General features: G+C 40.2%; 6 non-coding genes across 6 annotated transcripts; all 6 read right to left on the bottom strand.

Annotated features, from left to right (window-relative positions):
* Window positions 1-5,702: 5,702 nt before the first annotated feature.
* On the bottom strand, window positions 5,703-5,779 carry TRNAR-CCU (transfer RNA arginine (anticodon CCU)). Its single transcript has one exon. It is a non-coding gene; the product is annotated as a tRNA-Arg (tRNA).
* Window positions 5,780-7,986: 2,207 nt separating this feature from the next.
* Window positions 7,987-8,059, bottom strand: TRNAR-CCU (transfer RNA arginine (anticodon CCU)). The gene has a single exon. It is a non-coding gene; the product is annotated as a tRNA-Arg (tRNA).
* Window positions 8,060-10,269: 2,210 nt separating this feature from the next.
* Window positions 10,270-10,342, bottom strand: TRNAR-CCU (transfer RNA arginine (anticodon CCU)). The gene has a single exon. It is a non-coding gene; the product is annotated as a tRNA-Arg (tRNA).
* Window positions 10,343-17,106: 6,764 nt separating this feature from the next.
* TRNAR-CCU (transfer RNA arginine (anticodon CCU)) lies at window positions 17,107-17,183 on the bottom strand. The gene has a single exon. It is a non-coding gene; the product is annotated as a tRNA-Arg (tRNA).
* Window positions 17,184-21,665: 4,482 nt separating this feature from the next.
* TRNAR-CCU (transfer RNA arginine (anticodon CCU)) lies at window positions 21,666-21,742 on the bottom strand. Its single transcript has one exon. It is a non-coding gene; the product is annotated as a tRNA-Arg (tRNA).
* A 2,207-nt stretch (window positions 21,743-23,949) lies between these two features.
* TRNAR-CCU (transfer RNA arginine (anticodon CCU)) lies at window positions 23,950-24,022 on the bottom strand. Its single transcript has one exon. It is a non-coding gene; the product is annotated as a tRNA-Arg (tRNA).
* Window positions 24,023-24,303: the final 281 nt, after the last annotated feature.

Here is a 24,303-nt window from a genome sequence, read left to right on the forward strand (position 1 = left end):
CCACCCCAGAAAGAACTCAAACCCACAACCCCTTTGTGAGTATTTGACTGCCTTACCCATTAGGCCAACGGGGTTGCACAGGAGTGCTGTTAACCAATAGCTACAAACACTTTCTAAAAATACGACACATATTCTACATGTTTGTCGCTCCCACTCAGGTATAAAAGAAGTTCATATCACCTTTAAAGAGTCCCCAGCTGTGGTGATTAAAGTTTGAAATGGCTGCATTTAAGGGAACTAGTTAATCCATCATGCTTCAGTCCCACTGTTCTTACGAGTGAAGGACCTGGTGTGGCAGACTCCTACGATATAATTTGGCCATCTTGTTTGTTCTCAATATATGCACTCTTAAGGGAACAACAGGTAGTACTAACAAAGTATTACAATCTGCGCCAAATGTATGCTCTAGGTTTGGAAAATTAGAGTTGGGCAAGGCTAAAACTAAACGTCTGCCTTGGCCCTTAGTTGGCATGGCAAATTTTCAAAATAGAGAGAGGACAAGCATCCCAGGCAGTGTCCCAATATCTCTCTAATGTCCTTGTTGAAACCAAAGGTTGTTAAACAGGACATACAATCTACATCAACTAAAAGCAGACAAGTAAAGCTGCCTTTCACAGGTGTCCCATCAACTTCTCAGTCTAACAACACCCCGGGTGTTTTGAAAAATCTATTTAACTGCCATCATTGAAACACCACCCTGCCCTCCCTAAACTCAGTTTGGTTTCTAAGACAAGGGCCCAGCGATAGTAGCATAAAATAGGGTGCACTGTCTTCCCATCTGCTGCACTTTTTTCGAGAAATACTTCTTTATCAACATAGCAGTTTCACATGGTATTTTTAATTATTCAACAGTTTATACATTCAAGTGGTGAAATAAGTACATGATTTAATGCTAAATGGGAGACTGCCTGCGAGTGCTATCCAAAGGAGGACATAAAAAATGTCTAGCCAGAAAGGTGGGTTGAAATCCCATTCTCCAGACTGGGCCCAAGAGTAGGATATGTAGGTAAATGTTTTTGAGTTCCAGCACTTGTGTTTTGAAGGTAGATTGATGTTCCATAGCTGCAAAGTCTATGTAAAGCAAGGGCTGAATTGTGAGGTTTGTGCTTTGAAAATGTAAAAGTCAAGAGCTGAATGTACAGAGTTTCACCCCAGATGGAACTTGAACCCACAATCCCTGGCTTAGGAAGCCAGTGCCTTATCCATTAGGCCACTGGAGCCACGTTGATACAGCTCTCCCCTGTCCTCCAAATACAAGATTCACTCCCTATCATGTGGTCTCTACCGCAGTTTAAGTCTATGGAATCACTTATACAATACATTCACAACAAGCAATCCATGGATAACTCCCCTCTCTTTAAAGTCCTTACAACTATTCAAATATCTAATATACCCTCACCTGGAAGAACAACACAATGCGGACGCTAAACTCTCCTAACTTCACTTCACATGTCACAACAAAATGCCCACTGCTCGAGCCAGCAGGAAACATCAAGGCAGCTCAAGGAATACAACTGCACTTGCAGTTCTAACAACATCAACCCGAGCTAGCATTTCCTTCTTCTGATATACATATTTATAGAGAGATTTTTAATGATCGGTGCTTAGCAGAAAGGAGATACTTATTGCAAAAGGTTTACTTTTTGCACACTGTAGATCATTACTGGAAAGATAGACTCTATCTGCATATTTACACATCATTTTTAATATGACTCAGAAATGTCATGCCTTTTTTTGAACAAATTATTACATGGTTTGTGAGAACATCTAATTCAGCACTACAGCTTCTGCTTTCATTCTCCATGCCTGAAAACATAATCTTCCATATGAAACAACAAAAGAGTAAGAATTTTTTGTTTTTTTTGAGTGATGGCATTGAAATGTGCAGTAAGAAATAAAGTACCTTTGTCATACATAAAAAGGATAACGCAAGTCACCTCCGAGTTCATTCACCCCACAGAGGAATTCTGTCTTCACCCACTTTCCTCTATGTGATCACTAAGCTACTCCACAACTTGCAATACCTTTCCAACATACGACAGGGTGTGTTTTATCCTACACATCCATTCAAACATATATATTTTCTGCTGAGACATAAAACAAGCATATTTCTCCATTTCTATCCTAGCAGTGGAGAAAATGCTCTGCTGTGGTACTTGAACAGGTGGCGGAGTGAAGTTTGTTGGAATTGGTTATTTTATCAGCACGCTTCAGTGCTAATGTTGTTAAGAAGGAAGACCCTTAGGAAACTAGATAAACATCTCCAAAATACATCTTCTTCCACCCCAGAAAGAACTCAAACCCACAATCCCTTTGTGAGTATTTGACTGCCTTAGAATTAGGCCAATGGGGTTGCACAGGAGTGCTGTTAACCAATAGCTACAAACACTTTCTAAAAATACGACACATATTCTACATGTTTGTCGCTCCCACTCAGGTATAAAAGAAGTTCATATCACCTTTAAAGAGTCCCCAGCTCTGGTGATTAAAGTTTGAAATGGCTGCATTTAAGGGAACTAGTTAATCCATCATGCTTCAGTCCCACTGTTCTTACGAGTGAAGGACCTGGTGTGGCAGACTCCTACGATATAATTTGGCCATCTTGTTTGTTCTCAATATATGCACTCTTAAGGGAACAACAGGTAGTACTAACAAAGTATTACAATCTGCGCCAAATGTATGCTCTAGGTTTGGAAAATTAGAGTTGGGCAAGGCTAAAACTAAACGTCTGCCTTGGCCCTTAGTTGGCATGGCAAATTTTCAAAATAGAGAGAGGACAAGCATCCCAGGCAGTGTCCCAATATCTCTCTAATGTCCTTGGTGAAACCAAAGATTGTTAAACAGGACATACAATCTACATCAACTAAAAGCAGACAAGTAAAGCTGCCTTTCACAGGTGTCCCATCAACTTCTCAGTCTAACAACACCCCAGGTGTTTTGAAAAATCTATTTAACTGCCATCATTGAAACACCACCCTGCCCTCCCTAAACTCAGTTTGGTTTCTAAGACTAGGGGCCCAGCGATAGTAGCATAAAATAGGGTGCACTGTCTTCCCATCTGCTGCACTTTTTTCGAGAAATACTTCTTTATCAACATAGTAGTTTCACATGGTATTTTTAATTATTCAACAGTTTATACATTCAAGTGGTGAAATAAGTACATGTTTTAATGCTAAATGGGAGACTGCCTGTGAGTGCTATCCAAAGGAGGACATAAAAAATGTCTAGCCAGAAAGGTGGGTTGAAATCCCATTCTCCAGACTGGGCCCAAGAGTAGGATCTGTAGGCAAATGTTTTTGAGTTCCAGCACTTGTGTTTTGAAGGTAGATTGATGTTCCATAGCTGCAAAGTCTATGTAAAGCAAGGGCTGAATTGTGTGGTTTGTGCTTTGAAAATGTAAAAGTCAAGAGCTGAATGTACAGAGTTTCCACCCGATGGGACTTGAGCACACAATCCCTGGCTTAGGAGGCCAGTGCCTTATCCATTAGGCCACTGGAGCCACGTTGATACTGCTCTCCCCTGTCCTCCAAATACAAGATTCACTCCCTATCATGTGGTCTCTACCGCAGTTTAAGTCTATGGAATCACTTATACAATACATTCACAATAAGCAATCCATGGATAACTCCCCTCTCTTTAAAGTCCTTACAACTATTCAAATATCTAATATACCCTCACCTGGAAGAACAACACAATGCGGAAGCTAAACTCTCCTAACTTCACTTCACATGTCACAACAAAATGCCCACTGCTCAAGCCAGCAGGAAACATCAAGGCAGCTCAAGGAATACAACTGCACTTGCAGTTCTAACAACATCAACCCTAACTAGCATTTCCTTCTTCTGATATACATATTTATAGAGAGATTTTTAATGATCGGTGCTTAGCAGACAGGAGATACTTATGGCAAAAGGTTTACTTTTTGCACACTGTAGATCATTACTGGAAAGATAGACTCTATCTGCATATTTACACATCATTTTTAATATGACTCAGAAATGTCATGCCTTTTTTTGAACAAATTATTACATGGTTTGTGAGAACATCTAATTCAGCACTACAGCTTCTGCTTTCATTCTCCATGCCTGAAAACATAATCTTCCATATGAAATAACAAAAGACTAGGAATTTTTTGTTTTTTTTGAGTGATGGCATTGAAATGTGCAGTAAGAAATAAAGTACCTTTGTCATACATAAAAAGGATAACGCAAGTCACCTCGAGTTCATTCACCCCACAGAGGAATTCTGTCTTCACCCACTTTCCTCTATGTGATCACTAAGCTACTCCACAACTTGCAATATCTTTACAACATACGACAGGGTGTGTTTTATCCCACACATCCATTCAAACATATATCTTTTCTGCTCAGACATAAAACAAGCACATTTCTCCATTCCTATCCTAGCAGTGGAGAAAATGCTCTGCTGTGGTACTTGAACAGGTGGCGGAGTAAAGTTTGTTGGAATTGGTTATTTTATCAGCACGCTTCAGTGCTAATGTTGTTAAGAAGGGAGACCCTTAGGAAACTAGATAAACATCTCCAAAATACATCTTCTTCCACCCCAGAAAGAACTCAAACCCACAATCCCTTTGTGAGTATTTGACTGCCTTACCGATTAGGCCAACGGGGTTGCATAGGAGTGCTGTTAACCAATAGCTACAAACACTTTCTAAAAATACGACACATATTCTACATGTTTGTCGCTCCCACTCAGGTATAAAAGAAGTTCATATCACCTTTAAAGAGTCCCCAGCTGTGGTGATTAAAGTTTGAAATGGCTGCATTTAAGGGAACTAGTTAATCCATCATGCTTCAGTCCCACTGTTCTTACGAGTGAAGGACCTGGTGTGGCAGACTCCTACGATATAATTTGGCCATCTTGTTTGTTCTCAAAATATGCACTCTTAAGGGAACAAAAGGTAGTACTAACAAAGTATTACAATCTGCGCCAATTGTATGCTCTAGGTTTGGAAAATTAGAGTTGGGCAAGGCTAAAACTAAACGTCTGCCTTGGCCCTTAGTTGGCATGGCAAATTTTCAAAATAGAGAGAGGACAAGCATCCCAGGCAGTGTCCCAATATCTCTCTAATGTCCTTGTTGAAACCAAAGGTTGTTAAACAGGACATACAATCTACATCAACTAAAAGCAGACAAGTAAAGCTGCCTTTCACAGGTGTCCCATCAACTTCTCAGTCTAACAACACCCCGGGTGTTTTGAAAAATCTATTTAACTGCCATCATTGAAACACCACCCTGCCCTCCCTAAACTCAGTTTGGTTTCTAAGACTAGGGGCCCAGCGATAGTAGCATAAAATAGGGTGCACTGTCTTCCCATCTGCTGCACTTTTTTCGAGAAATACTTCCTCATCAACATAGCAGTTTCACATGGTATTTTTAATTATTCAACAGTTTATACATTCAAGTGGTGAAATAAGTACATGTTTTAATGCTAAATGGGAGACTGCCTGCGAGTGCTATCCAAAGGAGGACATAAACAAATGTCTAGCCAGAAAGGTGGGTTGAAATCCCATTCTCCAGACTGGGCCCAAGAGTAGGATATGTAGGCAAATGTTTTTGAGTTCCAGCACTTGTGTTTTGAAGGTAGATTGATGTTCCATAGCTGCAAAGTCTATGTAAAGCAAGGGCTGAATTGTGTGGTTTGTGCTTTGAAAAAGTAAAAGTCAAGATCTGAATGTACAGAGTTTCACCCAGATGGGACTTGAACCCACAATCCCTGGCTTAGGAGGCCAGTGCCTTATCCATTAGGCCACTGGGGCCACGATGATACTGCTCTCCCCTGTCCTCCAAATACAAGATTCACTCCCTATCATGTGGTCTCTACCGCAGTTTAAGTCTATGGAATCACTTATACAATACATTCACAACAAGCAATCCATGGATAACTCCCCTCTCTTTAAAGTCCTTACAACTATTTAAATATCTAATATACCCTCACCTGGAAGAACAACACAATGCGGACGCTAAACTCTCCTAACTTCACTTCACATGTCACAACAAAATGCCCACTGCTCGAGCCAGCAGGAAACATCAAGGCAGCTCAAGGAATACAACTGCACTTGCAGTTCTAACAACATCAACCCGAGCTAGCATTTCCTTCTTCTGATATACATATTTATAGAGAGATTTTTAATGATCGGTGCTTAGCAGAAAGGAGATACTTATGGCAAAAGGTTTACTTTTTGCACACTGTAGATCATTACTGGAAAGATAGACTCTATCTGCATATTTACACATCATTTTTAATATGACTCAGAAATGTCATGCCTTTTTTTGAACAAATTATTACATGGTTTGTGAGAACATCTAATTTAGCACTACAGCTTCTGCTTTCATTCTCCATGCCTGAAAACATAATCTTCCATATGAAACAACAAAAGAGTAAGAATTTTTTGTTTTTTTTGAGTGATGGCATTGAAATGTGCAGTAAGAAATAAAGTACCTTTGTCATACATAAAAAGGATAACTCAAGTCACCTCCGAGTTCATTCACCCCACAGAGGAATTCTGTCTTCACCCACTTTCCTCTATGTGATCACTAAGCTACTCCACAACTTGCAATACCTTTACAACATACGACAGGGTGTGTTTTATCCCACACATCCATTCAAACATATATCTTTTCTGCTCAGACATAAAACAAGCACATTTCTCCATTCCTATCCTAGCAGTGGAGAAAATGCTCTGCTGTGGTACTTGAACAGGTGGCGGAGTAAAGTTTGTTGGAATTGGTTATTTTATCAGCACGCTTCAGTGCTAATGTTGCTAAGAAGGGAGACCCTTAGGAAACTAGATAAACATCTCCAAAATACATCTTCTTCCACCCCAGAAAGAACTCAAACCCACAATCCCTTTGTGAGTATTTGACTGCCTTAGAATTAGGCCAACGGGGTTGCACAGCAGTGCTGTTAACCAATAGCTACAAACACTTTCTAAAAATACGACACATATTCTACATGTTTGTCACTCCCACTCAGGTATAAAAGAAGTTCATATCACCTTTAAAGAGTCCCCAGCTCTGGTGATTAAAGTTTGAAATGGCTGCCTTTAAGGGAACTAGTTAATCCATCATGCTTCAGTCCCACTGTTCTTACGAGTGAAGGACCTGGTGTGGCAGACTCCTACGATATAATTTGGCCTTCTTGTTTGTTCACAATATATGCACTCTTAAGGGAACAACAGGTAGTACTAACAAAGTATTACAATCTGCGCCAAATGTATGCTCTAGGTTTGGAAAATTAGAGTTGGGCAAGGCTAAAACTAAACGTCTGCCTTGGCCCTTAGTTGGCATGGCAAATTTTCAAAATAGAGAGAGGACAAGCATCCCAGGCAGTGTCCCAATATCTCTCTAATGTCCTTGTTGAAACCAAAGGTTGTTAAACAGGACATACAATCTACATCAACTAAAAGCAGACAAGTAAAGCTGCCTTTCACAGGTGTCCCATCAACTTCTCAGTCTAACAACACCCCGGGTGTTTTGAAAAATCTATTTAACTGCCATCATTGAAACACCTCCCTGCCCTCCCTAAACTCAGTTTGGTTTCTAAGACTAGGGGCCCAGCGATAGTAGCATAAAATAGGGTGCACTGTCTTCCCATCTGCTGCACTTTTTTCGAGAAATACTTCTTAATCAACATAGCAGTTTCACATGGTATTTTTAATTATTCAACAGTTTATACATTCAAGTGGTGAAATAAGTACATGTTTTAATGCTAAATGGGAGACTGCCTGCGAGTGCTATCCAAAGGAGGACATAAAAAATGTCTAGCCAGAAAGGTGGGTTGAAATCCCATTCTCCAGACTGGGCCCAAGAGTAGGATCTGTAGGCAAATGTTTTTGAGTTCCAGCACTTGTGTTTTGAAGGTAGATTGATGTTCCATAGCTGCAAAGTCTATGTAAAGCAAGGGCTGAATTGTGTGGTTTGTGCTTTGAAAATGTAAAAGTCAAGAGCTGAATGCACAGAGTTTCACCCCAGATGGGACTTGAACCCACAATCCCTGGCTTAGGAGGTCAGTGCCTTAGCCATTAGGCCACCGGGGCCACATTGATACTGCTCTCCCCTGTCCTCCAAATACAAGATTCACTCCCTATCATGTGGTCTCTACCGCAGTTTAAGTCTATGGAATCACTTATACAATACATTCACAACAAGCAATCCATGGATAACTCCCCTCTCTTTAAAGTCCTTACAACTATTAAAATATCTAATATACCCTCACCTGGAAGAACAACACAATGCGGACGCTAAACTCTCCTAACTTCACTTCACATGTCACAACAAAATGCCCACTGCTCGAGCCAGCAGGAAACATCATCGCAGCTCAAGGAATACAACTGCACTTGCAGTTCTAACAACATCAACCCGAACTAGCATTTCCTTCTTCTGATATACATATTTATAGAGAGATTTTTAATGATCGGTACTTAGCAGAAAGGAGATACTTATGGCAAAAGGTTTACTTTTTGCACACTGTAGATCATTACTGGAAAGATAGACTCTATCTGCATAGTTACACATCATTTTTAATATGACTCAGAAATGTCATGCCTTTTTTTGAACAAATTATTACATGGTTTGTGAGAACATCTAATTCAGCACTACAGCTTCTGCTTTCATTCTCCATGCCTGAAAACATAATCTTCCATATGAAACAACAAAAGAGTAGGAATTTTTTGTTTTTTTTTGAGTGATGGCATTGAAATGTGCAGTAAGAAATAAAGTACCTTTGTCATACATAAAAAGGATAACGCAAGTCACCTCCGAGTTCATTCACCCCACAGAGGAATTCTGTCTTCACCCACTTTCCTCTATGTGATCACTAAGCTACTCCACAACTTGCAATATCTTTACAACATACGACAGGGTGTGTTTTATCCCACACATCCATTCAAACATATATCTTTTCTGCTCAGACATAAAACAAGCACATTTCTCCATTCCTATCCTAGCAGTGGAGAAAATGCTCTGCTGTGGTACTTGAACAGGTGGCGGAGTAAAGTTTGTTGGAATTGGTTATTTTATCAGCACGCTTCAGTGCTAATGTTGTTAAGAAGGGAGACCCTTAGGAAACTAGATAAACATCTCCAAAATACATCTTCTTCCACCCCAGAAAGAACTCAAACCCACAATCCCTTTGTGAGTATTTGACTGCCTTACCCATTAGGCCAACGGGGTTGCACAGGAGTGCTGTTAACCAATAGCTACAAACACTTTCTAAAAATATGACACATATTCTACATGTTTGTCGCTCCCACTCAGGTATAAAAGAAGTTCATATCACCTTTAAAGAGTCCCCAGCTCTGGTGATTAAAGTTTGAAATGGCTGCATTTAAGGGAACTAGTTAATCCATCATGCTTCAGTCCCACTGTTCTTACGAGTGAAGGACCTGGTGTGGCAGACTCCTACGATATATTTTGGCCATCTTGTTTGTTCACAATATATGCACTCTTAAGGGAACAACAGGTAGTACTAACAAAGTATTACAATCTGCGCCAAATGTATGCTCTAGGTTTGGAAAATTAGAGTTGGGCAAGGCTAAAACTAAACGTCTGCCTTGGCCCTTAGTTGGCATGGCAAATTTTCAAAATAGAGAGAGGACAAGCATCCCAGGCAGTGTCCCAATATCTCTCTAATGTCCCTGTTGAAACCAAAGGTTGTTAAACAGGACATACAATCTACATCAACTAAAAGCAGACAAGTAAAGCTGCCTTTCACAGGTGTCCCATCAACTTCTCAGTCTAACAACACCCCGGGTGTTTTGAAAAATCTATTTAACTGCCATCATTGAAACACCACCCTGCCCTCCCTAAACTCAGTTTGGTTTCTAAGACTGTGGGCCCAGCGATAGTAGCATAAAATAGGGTGCACTGTCTTCCCATCTGCTGCACTTTTTTCGAGAAATACTTCTTTATCAACATAGCAGTTTCACATGGTATTTTTAATTATTCAACAGTTTATACATTCAAGTGGTGAAATAAGTACATGTTTTAATGCTAAATGGGAGACTGCCTGCGAGTGCTATCCAAAGGAGGACATAAAAAAATGTCTAGCCAGAAAGGTGGGTTGAAATCCCATTCTCCAGACTGGGCCCAAGAGTAGGATATGTAGGCAAATGTTTTTGAGTTCCAGCACTTGTGTTTTGAAGGTAGATTGATGTTCCATAGCTGCAAAGTCTATGTAAAGCAAGGGCTGAATTGTGTGGTTTGTGCTTTGAAAAAGTAAAAGTCAAGAGCTGAATGTACAGAGTTTCACCCCAGATGGGACTTGAACCCACAATCCCTGGCTTAGGAGGCCAGTGCCTTATCCATTAGGCCACTGGGGCCACATTGATACTGCTCTCCCCTGTCCTCCAAATACAAGATTCACTCCCTATCATGTGGTCTCTACCGCAGTTTAAGTCTATGGAATCACTTATACAATACATTCACAACAAGCAATCCATGGATAACTCCCCTCTCTTTAAAGTCCTTACAACTATTCAAATATCTAATATACCCTCACCTGGAAGAACAACACAATGCGGACGCTAAACTCTCCTAACTTCACTTCACATGTCACAACAAAATGCCCACTGCTCGAGCCAGCAGGAAACATCATCGCAGCTCAAGGAATACAACTGCACTTGCAGTTCTAACAACATCAACCCGAACTAGCATTTCCTTCTTCTGATATACATATTTATAGAGAGATTTTTAATGATCGGTGCTTAGCAGAAAGGAGATACTTATGGCAAAAGGTTTACTTTTTGCACACTGTAGATCATTACTGGAAAGATAGACTCTATCTGCATAGTTACACATCATTTTTAATATGACTCAGAAATCTCATGCCTTTTTTTGAACAAATTATTACATGGTTTGTGAGAACATCTAATTCAGCACTACAGCTTCTGCTTTCATTCTCCATGCCTGAAAACATAATCTTCCATATGAAACAACAAAAGAGTAGGAATTTTTTGTTTTTTTTTGAGTGATGGCATTGAAATGTGCAGTAAGAAATTAAGTACCTTTGTCATACATAAAAAGGATAACGCAAGTCACCTCCGAGTTCATTCACCCCACAGAGGAATTCTGTCTTCACCCACTTTCCTCTATGTGATCACTAAGCTACTCCACAACTTGCAATATCTTTACAACATACGACAGGGTGTGTTTTATCCCACACATCCATTCAAACATATATCTTTTCTGCTCAGACATAAAACAAGCACATTTCTCCATTCCTATCCTAGCAGTGGAGAAAATGCTCTGCTGTGGTACTTGAACAGGTGGCGGAGTAAAGTTTGTTGGAATTGGTTATTTTATCAGCACGCTTCAGTGCTAATGTTGTTAAGAAGGGAGACGCTTAGGAAACTAGATAAACATCTCCAAAATACATCTTCTTCCACCCCAGAAAGAACTCAAACCCACAACCCCTTTGTGAGTATTTGACTGCCTTACACATTAGGCCAACGGGGTTGCACAGGAGTGCTGTTAACCAATAGCTACAAACACTTTCTAAAAATACGACACATATTCTACATGTTTGTCGCTCCCACTCAGGTATAAAAGAAGTTCATATCACCTTTAAAGAGTCCCCAGCTGTGGTGATTAAAGTTTGAAATGGCTGCATTTAAGGGAACTAGTTAATCCATCATGCTTCAGTCCCACTGTTCTTACGAGTGAAGGACCTGGTGTGGCAGACTCCTACGATATAATTTGGCCATCTTGTTTGTTCTCAATATATGCACTCTTAAGGGAACAACAGGTAGTACTAACAAAGTATTACAATCTGCGCCAAATGTATGCTCTAGGTTTGGAAAATTAGAGTTGGGCAAGGCTAAAACTAAACGTCTGCCTTGGCCCTTAGTTGGCATGGCAAATTTTCAAAATAGAGAGAGGACAAGCATCCCAGGCAGTGTCCCAATATCTCTCTAATGTCCTTGTTGAAACCAAAGGTTGTTAAACAGGACATACAATCTACATCAACTAAAAGCAGACAAGTAAAGCTGCCTTTCACAGGTGTCCCATCAACTTCTCAGTCTAACAACACCCCGGGTGTTTTGAAAAATCTATTTAACTGCCATCATTGAAACACCACCCTGCCCTCCCTAAACTCAGTTTGGTTTCTAAGACTAGGGGCCCAGCGATAGTAGCATAAAATAGGGTGCACTGTCTTCCCATCTGCTGCACTTTTTTCGAGAAATACTTCTTTATCAACATAGCAGTTTCACATGGTATTTTTAATTATTCAACAGTTTATACATTCAAGTGGTGAAATAAGTACATGATTTAATGCTAAATGGGAGACTGCCTGCGAGTGCTATCCAAAGGAGGACATAAAAAATGTCTAGCCAGAAAGGTGGGTTGAAATCCCATTCTCCAGACTGGGCCCAAGAGTAGGATATGTAGGTAAATGTTTTTGAGTTCCAGCACTTGTGTTTTGAAGGTAGATTGATGTTCCATAGCTGCAAAGTCTATGTAAAGCAAGGGCTGAATTGTGTGGTTTGTGCTTTGAAAATGTAAAAGTCAAGAGCTGAATGTACAGAGTTTCACCCCAGATGGAACTTGAACCCACAATCCCTGGCTTAGGAAGCCAGTGCCTTATCCATTAGGCCACTGGAGCCACGTTGATACAGCTCTCCCCTGTCCTCCAAATACAAGATTCACTCCCTATCATGTGGTCTCTACCGCAGTTTAAGTCTATGGAATCACTTATACAATACATTCACAACAAGCAATCCATGGATAACTCCCCTCTCTTTAAAGTCCTTACAACTATTCAAATATCTAATATACCCTCACCTGGAAGAACAACACAATGCGGACGCTAAACTCTCCTAACTTCACTTCACATGTCACAACAAAATGCCCACTGCTCGAGCCAGCAGGAAACATCAAGGCAGCTCAAGGAATACAACTGCACTTGCAGTTCTAACAACATCAACCCGAGCTAGCATTTCCTTCTTCTGATATACATATTTATAGAGAGATTTTTAATGATCGGTGCTTAGCAGAAAGGAGATACTTATGGCAAAAGGTTTACTTTTTGCACACTGTAGATCATTACTGGAAAGATAGACTCTATCTGCATATTTACACATCATTTTTAATATGACTCAGAAATGTCATGCCTTTTTTTGAACAAATTATTACATGGTTTGTGAGAACATCTAATTCAGCACTACAGCTTCTGCTTTCATTCTCCATGCCTGAAAACATAATCTTCCATATGAAACAACAAAAGAGTAAGAATTTTTTGTTTTTTTTGAGTGATGGCATTGAAATGTGCAGTAAGAAATAAAGTACCTTTGTCATACATAAAAAGGATAACGCAAGTCACCTCCGAGTTCATTCACCCCACAGAGGAATTCTGTCTTCACCCACTTTCCTCTATGTGATCACTAAGCTACTCCACAACTTGCAATACCTTTCCAACATACGACAGGGTGTGTTTTATCCTACACATCCATTCAAACATATATATTTTCTGCTGAGACATAAAACAAGCATATTTCTCCATTCCTATCCTAGCAGTGGAGAAAATGCTCTGCTGTGGTACTTGAACAGGTGGCGGAGTGAAGTTTGTTGGAATTGGTTATTTTATCAGCACGCTTCAGTGCTAATGTTGTTAAGAAGGAAGACCCTTAGGAAACTAGATAAACATCTCCAAAATACATCTTCTTCCACCCCAGAAAGAACTCAAACCCACAATCCCTTTGTGAGTATTTGACTGCCTTAGAATTAGGCCAATGGGGTTGCACAGGAGTGCTGTTAACCAATAGCTACAAACACTTTCTAAAAATACGACACATATTCTACATGTTTGTCGCTCCCACTCAGGTATAAAAGAAGTTCATATCACCTTTAAAGAGTCCCCAGCTCTGGTGATTAAAGTTTGAAATGGCTGCATTTAAGGGAACTAGTTAATCCATCATGCTTCAGTCCCACTGTTCTTACGAGTGAAGGACCTGGTGTGGCAGACTCCTACGATATAATTTGGCCATCTTGTTTGTTCTCAATATATGCACTCTTAAGGGAACAACAGGTAGTACTAACAAAGTATTACAATCTGCGCCAAATGTATGCTCTAGGTTTGGAAAATTAGAGTTGGGCAAGGCTAAAACTAAACGTCTGCCTTGGCCCTTAGTTGGCATGGCAAATTTTCAAAATAGAGAGAGGACAAGCATCCCAGGCAGTGTCCCAATATCTCTCTAATGTCCTTGGTGAAACCAAAGATTGTTAAACAGGACATACAATCTACATCAACTAAAAGCAGACAAGTAAAGCTGCCTTTCACAGGTGTCCCATCAACTTCTCAGTCTAACAACACCCCGGGTGTTTTGAAAAATCTATTTAACTGCCATCATTGAAACACCACCCTGCCCTCCCTAAACTCAGTTTGGTTTCTAAGACTAGGGGCCCAGCGATAGTAGCATAAAATAGGGTGCACTGTCTTCCCATCTGCTGCACTTTTTTCGAGAAATACTTCTTTATCAACATAGTAGTTTCACATGGTATTTTTAATTATTCAACAGTTTATACATTCAAGTGGTGAAATAAGTACATGTTTTAATGCTAAATGGGAGACTGCCTGTGAGTGCTATCCAAAGGAGGACATAAAAAATGTCTAGCCAGAAAGGTGGGTTGAAATCCCATTCTCCAGACTGGGCCCAAGAGTAGGATCTGTAGGCAAATGTTTTTGAGTTCCAGCACTTGTGTTTTGAAGGTAGATTGATGTTCCATAGCTGCAAAGTCTATGTAAAGCAAGGGCTGAATTGTGTGGTTTGTGCTTTGAAAATGTAAAAGTCAAGAGCTGAATGTACAGAGTTTCCACCCGATGGGACTTGAGCACACAATCCCTGGCTTAGGAGGCCAGTGCCTTATCCATTAGGCCACTGGAGCCACGTTGATACTGCTCTCCCCTGTCCTCCAAATACAAGATTCACTCCCTATCATGTGGTCTCTACCGCAGTTTAAGTCTATGGAATCACTTATACAATACATTCACAATAAGCAATCCATGGATAACTCCCCTCTCTTTAAAGTCCTTACAACTATTCAAATATCTAATATACCCTCACCTGGAAGAACAACACAATGCGGAAGCTAAACTCTCCTAACTTCACTTCACATGTCACAACAAAATGCCCACTGCTCAAGCCAGCAGGAAACATCAAGGCAGCTCAAGGAATACAACTGCACTTGCAGTTCTAACAACATCAACCCTAACTAGCATTTCCTTCTTCTGATATACATATTTATAGAGAGATTTTTAATGATCGGTGCTTAGCAGACAGGAGATACTTATGGCAAAAGGTTTACTTTTTGCACACTGTAGATCATTACTGGAAAGATAGACTCTATCTGCATATTTACACATCATTTTTAATATGACTCAGAAATGTCATGCCTTTTTTTGAACAAATTATTACATGGTTTGTGAGAACATCTAATTCAGCACTACAGCTTCTGCTTTCATTCTCCATGCCTGAAAACATAATCTTCCATATGAAATAACAAAAGACTAGGAATTTTTTGTTTTTTTTGAGTGATGGCATTGAAATGTGCAGTAAGAAATAAAGTACCTTTGTCATACATAAAAAGGATAACGCAAGTCACCTCGAGTTCATTCACCCCACAGAGGAATTCTGTCTTCACCCACTTTCCTCTATGTGATCACTAAGCTACTCCACAACTTGCAATATCTTTACAACATACGACAGGGTGTGTTTTATCCCACACATCCATTCAAACATATATCTTTTCTGCTCAGACATAAAACAAGCACATTTCTCCATTCCTATCCTAGCAGTGGAGAAAATGCTCTGCTGTGGTACTTGAACAGGTGGCGGAGTAAAGTTTGTTGGAATTGGTTATTTTATCAGCACGCTTCAGTGCTAATGTTGTTAAGAAGGGAGACCCTTAGGAAACTAGATAAACATCTCCAAAATACATCTTCTTCCACCCCAGAAAGAACTCAAACCCACAATCCCTTTGTGAGTATTTGACTGCCTTACCGATTAGGCCAACGGGGTTGCATAGGAGTGCTGTTAACCAATAGCTACAAACACTTTCTAAAAATACGACACATATTCTACATGTTTGTCGCTCCCACTCAGGTATAAAAGAAGTTCATATCACCTTTAAAGAGTCCCCAGCTGTGGTGATTAAAGTTTGAAATGGCTGCATTTAAGGGAACTAGTTAATCCATCATGCTTCAGTCCCACTGTTCTTACGAGTGAAGGACCTGGTGTGGCAGACTCCTACGATATAATTTGGCCATCTTGTTTGTTCTCAAAATATGCACTCTTAAGGGAACAAAAGGTAGTACTAACAAAGTATTACAATCTGCGCCAATTGTATGCTCTAGGTTTGGAAAATTAGAGTTGGGCAAGGCTAAAACTAAACGTCTGCCTTGGCCCTTAGTTGGCATGGCAAATTTTCAAAATAGAGAGAGGACAAGCATCCCAGGCAGTGTCCCAATATCTCTCTAATGTCCTTGTTGAAACCAAAGGTTGTTAAACAGGACATACAATCTACATCAACTAAAAGCAGACAAGTAAAGCTGCCTTTCACAGGTGTCCCATCAACTTCTCAGTCTAACAACACCCCGGGTGTTTTGAAAAATCTAATTAACTGCCATCATTGAAACACCACCCTGCCCTCCCTAAACTCAGTTTGGTTTCTAAGACTAGGGGCCCAGCGATAGTAGCATAAAATAGGGTGCACTGTCTTCCCATCTGCTGCACTTTTTTCGAGAAATACTTCCTCATCAACATAGCAGTTTCACATGGTATTTTTAATTATTCAACAGTTTATACATTCAAGTGGTGAAATAAGTACATGTTTTAATGCTAAATGGGAGACTGCCTGCGAGTGCTATCCAAAGGAGGACATAAACAAATGTCTAGCCAGAAAGGTGGGTTGAAATCCCATTCTCCAGACTGGGCCCAAGAGTAGGATATGTAGGCAAATGTTTTTGAGTTCCAGCACTTGTGTTTTGAAGGTAGATTGATGTTCCATAGCTGCAAAGTCTATGTAAAGCAAGGGCTGAATTGTGTGGTTTGTGCTTTGAAAAAGTAAAAGTCAAGATCTGAATGTACAGAGTTTCACCCAGATGGGACTTGAACCCACAATCCCTGGCTTAGGAGGCCAGTGCCTTATCCATTAGGCCACTGGGGCCACGATGATACTGCTCTCCCCTGTCCTCCAAATACAAGATTCACTCCCTATCATGTGGTCTCTACCGCAGTTTAAGTCTATGGAATCACTTATACAATACATTCACAACAAGCAATCCATGGATAACTCCCCTCTCTTTAAAGTCCTTACAACTATTTAAATATCTAATATACCCTCACCTGGAAGAACAACACAATGCGGACGCTAAACTCTCCTAACTTCACTTCACATGTCACAACAAAATGCCCACTGCTCGAGCCAGCAGGAAACATCAAGGCAGCTCAAGGAATACAACTGCACTTGCAGTTCTAACAACATCAACCCGAGCTAGCATTTCCGTCTTCTGATATACATATTTATAGAGAGATTTTTAATGATCGGTGCTTAGCAGAAAGGAGATACTTATGGCAAAAGGTTTACTTTTTGCACACTGTAGATCATTACTGGAAAGATAGACTCTATCTGCATATTTACACATCATTTTTAATATGACTCAGAAATGTCATGCCTTTTTTTGAACAAATTATTACATGGTTTGTGAGAACATCTAATTCAGCACTACAGCTTCTGCTTTCATTCTCCATGCCTGAAAACATAATCTTCCATATGAAACAACAAAAGAGTAAGAATTTTTTGTTTTTTTTGAGTGATGGCATTGAAATGTGCAGTAAGAAATAAAGTACCTTTGTCATACATAAAAAGGATAACGCAAGTCACCTCCGAGTTCATTCACCCCACAGAGGAATTCTGTCTTCACCCACTTTCCTCTATGTGATCACTAAGCTACTCCACAACTTGCAATACCTTTCCAACATACGACAGGGTGTGTTTTATCCTACACATCCATTCAAACATATATATTTTCTGCTGAGACATAAAACAAGCATATTTCTCCATTCCTATCCTAGCAGTGGAGAAAATGCTCTGCTGTGGTACTTGAACAGGTGGCGGAGTGAAGTTTGTTGGAATTGGTTATTTTATCAGCACGCTTCAGTGCTAATGTTGTTAAGAAGGAAGACCCTTAGGAAACTAGATAAACATCTCCAAAATACATCTTCTTCCACCCCAGAAAGAACTCAAACCCACAATCCCTTTGTGAGTATTTGACTGCCTTAGAATTAGGCCAATGGGGTTGCACAGGAGTGCTGTTAACCAATAGCTACAAACACTTTCTAAAAATACGACACATATTCTACATGTTTGTCGCTCCCACTCAGGTATAAAAGAAGTTCATATCACCTTTAAAGAGTCCCCAGCTCTGGTGATTAAAGTTTGAAATGGCTGCATTTAAGGGAACTAGTTAATCCATCATGCTTCAGTCCCACTGTTCTTACGAGTGAAGGACCTGGTGTGGCAGACTCCTACGATATAATTTGGCCATCTTGTTTGTTCTCAATATATGCACTCTTAAGGGAACAACAGGTAGTACTAACAAAGTATTACAATCTGCGCCAAATGTATGCTCTAGGTTTGGAAAATTAGAGTTGGGCAAGGCTAAAACTAAACGTCTGCCTTGGCCCTTAGTTGGCATGGCAAATTTTCAAAATAGAGAGAGGACAAGCATCCCAGGCAGTGTCCCAATATCTCTCTAATGTCCTTGGTGAAACCAAAGATTGTTAAACAGGACATACAATCTACATCAACTAAAAGCAGACAAGTAAAGCTGCCTTTCACAGGTGTCCCATCAACTTCTCAGTCTAACAACACCCCGGGTGTTTTGAAAAATCTATTTAACTGCCATCATTGAAACACCACCCTGCCCTCCCTAAACTCAGTTTGGTTTCTAAGACTAGGGGCCCAGCGATAGTAGCATAAAATAGGGTGCACTATCTTCCCATCTGCTGCACTTTTTTCGAGAAATACTTCTTTATCAACATAGTAGTTTCACATGGTATTTTTAATTATTCAACAGTTTATACATTCAAGTGGTGAAATAAGTACATGTTTTAATGCTAAATGGGAGACTGCCTGTGAGTGCTATCCAAAGGAGGACATAAAAAATGTCTAGCCAGAAAGGTGGGTTGAAATCCCATTCTCCAGACTGGGCCCAAGAGTAGGATCTGTAGGCAAATGTTTTTGAGTTCCAGCACTTGTGTTTTGAAGGTAGATTGATGTTCCATAGCTGCAAAGTCTATGTAAAGCAAGGGCTGAATTGTGTGGTTTGTGCTTTGAAAATGTAAAAGTCAAGAGCTGAATGTACAGAGTTTCCACCCGATGGGACTTGAGCACACAATCCCTGGCTTAGGAGGCCAGTGCCTTATCCATTAGGCCACTGGAGCCACGTTGATACTGCTCTCCCCTGTCCTCCAAATACAAGATTCACTCCCTATCATGTGGTCTCTACCGCAGTTTAAGTCTATGGAATCACTTATACAATACATTCACAATAAGCAATCCATGGATAACTCCCCTCTCTTTAAAGTCCTTACAACTATTCAAATATCTAATATACCCTCACCTGGAAGAACAACACAATGCGGAAGCTAAACTCTCCTAACTTCACTTCACATGTCACAACAAAATGCCCACTGCTCAAGCCAGCAGGAAACATCAAGGCAGCTCAAGGAATACAACTGCACTTGCAGTTCTAACAACATCAACCCTAACTAGCATTTCCTTCTTCTGATATACATATTTATAGAGAGATTTTTAATGATCGGTGCTTAGCAGACAGGAGATACTTATGGCAAAAGGTTTACTTTTTGCACACTGTAGATCATTACTGGAAAGATAGACTCTATCTGCATATTTACACATCATTTTTAATATGACTCAGAAATGTCATGCCTTTTTTTGAACAAATTATTACATGGTTTGTGAGAACATCTAATTCAGCACTACAGCTTCTGCTTTCATTCTCCATGCCTGAAAACATAATCTTCCATATGAAATAACAAAAGACTAGGAATTTTTTGTTTTTTTTGAGTGATGGCATTGAAATGTGCAGTAAGAAATAAAGTACCTTTGTCATACATAAAAAGGATAACGCAAGTCACCTCGAGTTCATTCACCCCACAGAGGAATTCTGTCTTCACCCACTTTCCTCTATGTGATCACTAAGCTACTCCACAACTTGCAATATCTTTACAACATACGACAGGGTGTGTTTTATCCCACACATCCATTCAAACATATATCTTTTCTGCTCAGACATAAAACAAGCACATTTCTCCATTCCTATCCTAGCAGTGGAGAAAATGCTCTGCTGTGGTACTTGAACAGGTGGCGGAGTAAAGTTTGTTGGAATTGGTTATTTTATCAGCACGCTTCAGTGCTAATGTTGTTAAGAAGGGAGACCCTTAGGAAACTAGATAAACATCTCCAAAATACATCTTCTTCCACCCCAGAAAGAACTCAAACCCACAATCCCTTTGTGAGTATTTGACTGCCTTACCGATTAGGCCAACGGGGTTGCATAGGAGTGCTGTTAACCAATAGCTACAAACACTTTCTAAAAATACGACACATATTCTACATGTTTGTCGCTCCCACTCAGGTATAAAAGAAGTTCATATCACCTTTAAAGAGTCCCCAGCTGTGGTGATTAAAGTTTGAAATGGCTGCATTTAAGGGAACTAGTTAATCCATCATGCTTCAGTCCCACTGTTCTTACGAGTGAAGGACCTGGTGTGGCAGACTCCTACGATATAATTTGGCCATCTTGTTTGTTCTCAAAATATGCACTCTTAAGGGAACAAAAGGTAGTACTAACAAAGTATTACAATCTGCGCCAATTGTATGCTCTAGGTTTGGAAAATTAGAGTTGGGCAAGGCTAAAACTAAACGTCTGCCTTGGCCCTTAGTTGGCATGGCAAATTTTCAAAATAGAGAGAGGACAAGCATCCCAGGCAGTGTCCCAATATCTCTCTAATGTCCTTGTTGAAACCAAAGGTTGTTAAACAGGACATACAATCTACATCAACTAAAAGCAGACAAGTAAAGCTGCCTTTCACAGGTGTCCCATCAACTTCTCAGTCTAACAACACCCCGGGTGTTTTGAAAAATCTATTTAACTGCCATCATTGAAACACCACCCTGCCCTCCCTAAACTCAGTTTGGTTTCTAAGACTAGGGGCCCAGCGATAGTAGCATAAAATAGGGTGCACTGTCTTCCCATCTGCTGCACTTTTTTCGAGAAATACTTCCTCATCAACATAGCAGTTTCACATGGTATTTTTAATTATTCAACAGTTTATACATTCAAGTGGTGAAATAAGTACATGTTTTAATGCTAAATGGGAGACTGCCTGCGAGTGCTATCCAAAGGAGGACATAAACAAATGTCTAGCCAGAAAGGTGGGTTGAAATCCCATTCTCCAGACTGGGCCCAAGAGTAGGATATGTAGGCAAATGTTTTTGAGTTCCAGCACTTGTGTTTTGAAGGTAGATTGATGTTCCATAGCTGCAAAGTCTATGTAAAGCAAGGGCTGAATTGTGTGGTTTGTGCTTTGAAAAAGTAAAAGTCAAGATCTGAATGTACAGAGTTTCACCCAGATGGGACTTGAACCCACAATCCCTGGCTTAGGAGGCCAGTGCCTTATCCATTAGGCCACTGGGGCCACGATGATACTGCTCTCCCCTGTCCTCCAAATACAAGATTCACTCCCTATCATGTGGTCTCTACCGCAGTTTAAGTCTATGGAATCACTTATACAATACATTCACAACAAGCAATCCATGGATAACTCCCCTCTCTTTAAAGTCCTTACAACTATTTAAATATCTAATATACCCTCACCTGGAAGAACAACACAATGCGGACGCTAAACTCTCCTAACTTCACTTCACATGTCACAACAAAATGCCCACTGCTCGAGCCAGCAGGAAACATCAAGGCAGCTCAAGGAATACAACTGCACTTGCAGTTCTAACAACATCAACCCGAGCTAGCATTTCCTTCTTCTGATATACATATTTATAGAGAGATTTTTAATGATCGGTGCTTAGCAGAAAGGAGATACTTATGGCAAAAGGTTTACTTTTTGCACACTGTAGATCATTACTGGAAAGATAGACTCTATCTGCATATTTACACATCATTTTTAATATGACTCAGAAATGTCATGCCTTTTTTTGAACAAATTATTACATGGTTTGTGAGAACATCTAATTTAGCACTACAGCTTCTGCTTTCATTCTCCATGCCTGAAAACATAACCTTCCATATGAAACAACAAAAGAGTAAGAATTTTTTGTTTTTTTTGAGTGATGGCATTGAAATGTGCAGTAAGAAATAAAGTACCTTTGTCATACATAAAAAGGATAACTCAAGTCACCTCCGAGTTCATTCACCCCACAGAGGAATTCTGTCTTCACCCACTTTCCTCTATGTGATCACTAAGCTACTCCACAACTTGCAATACCTTTACAACATACGACAGGGTGTGTTTTATCCCACACATCCATTCAAACATATATCTTTTCTGCTCAGACATAAAACAAGCACATTTCTCCATTCCTATCCTAGCAGTGGAGAAAATGCTCTGCTGTGGTACTTGAACAGGTGGCGGAGTAAAGTTTGTTGGAATTGGTTATTTTATCAGCACGCTTCAGTGCTAATGTTGCTAAGAAGGGAGACCCTTAGGAAACTAGATAAACATCTCCAAAATACATCTTCTTCCACCCCAGAAAGAACTCAAACCCACAATCCCTTTGTGAGTATTTGACTGCCTTAGAATTAGGCCAAAGGGGTTGCACAGGAGTGCTGTTAACCAATAGCTACAAACACTTTCTAAAAATACGACACATATTCTACATGTTTGTCACTCCCACTCAGGTATAAAAGAAGTTCATATCACCTTTAAAGAGTCCCCAGCTCTGGTGATTAAAGTTTGAAATGGCTGCATTTAAGGGAACTAGTTAATCCATCATGCTTCAGTCCCACTGTTCTTACGAGTGAAGGACCTGGTGTGGCAGACTCCTACGATATATTTTGGCCATCTTGTTTGTTCACAATATATGCACTCTTAAGGGAACAACAGGTAGTACTAACAAAGTATTACAATCTGCGCCAAATGTATGCTCTAGGTTTGGAAAATTAGAGTTGGGCAAGGCTAAAACTAAACGTCTGCCTTGGCCCTTAGTTGGCATGGCAAATTTTCAAAATAGAGAGAGGACAAGCATCCCAGGCAGTGTCCCAATATCTCTCTAATGTCCTTGTTGAAACCAAAGGTTGTTAAACAGGACATACAATCTACATCAACTAAAAGCAGACAAGTAAAGCTGCCTTTCACAGGTGTCCCATCAACTTCTCAGTCTAACAACACCCCGGGTGTTTTGAAAAATCTATTTAACTGCCATCATTGAAACACCACCCTGCCCTCCCTAAACTCAGTTTGGTTTCTAAGACTAGGGGCCCAGCGATAGTAGCATAAAATAGGGTGCACTGTCTTCCCATCTGCTGCACTTTTTTCGAGAAATACTTCTTTATCAACATAGCAGTTTCACATGGTATTTTTAATTATTCAACAGTTTATACATTCAAGTGGTGAAATAAGTACATGTTTTAATGCTAAATGGGAGACTGCCTGCGAGTGCTATCCAAAGGAGGACATAAAAAATGTCTAGCCAGAAAGGTGGGTTGAAATCCCATTCTCCAGAATGGGCCCAAGAGTAGGATCTGTAGGCAAATGTTTTTGAGTTCCAGCTCTTGTGTTTTGAAGGTAGATTGATGTTCCATAGCTGCAAAGTCTATGTAAAGCAAGGGCTGAATTGTGTGGTTTGTGCTTTGAAAATGTAAAAGTCAAGAGCTGAATGCACAGAGTTTCACCCCAGATGGGACTTGAACCCACAATCCCTGGCTTAGGAGGTCAGTGCCTTAGCCATTAGGCCACCGGGGCCACATTGATACTGCTCTCCCCTGTCCTCCAAATACAAGATCCACTCCCTATCATGTGGTCTCTACCGCAGTTTAAGTCTATGGAATCACTTATACAATACATTCACAACAAGCAATCGATGGATAACTCCGCTCTCTTTAAAGTCCTTACAACTATTCAAATATCTAATATACCCTCACCTGGAAGAACAACACAATGCGGATGCTAAACTCTCCTAACTTCACTTCACATGCCACAACAAAATGCCCACTGCTCGAGCCAGCAGGAAACATCAAGGCAGC

The sequence above is a fragment of the Pleurodeles waltl genome, chromosome 7, assembly GCF_031143425.1.
Source record: "Pleurodeles waltl isolate 20211129_DDA chromosome 7, aPleWal1.hap1.20221129, whole genome shotgun sequence".
NCBI classification, from domain to species: Eukaryota; Metazoa; Chordata; class Amphibia; order Caudata; family Salamandridae; genus Pleurodeles; species Pleurodeles waltl.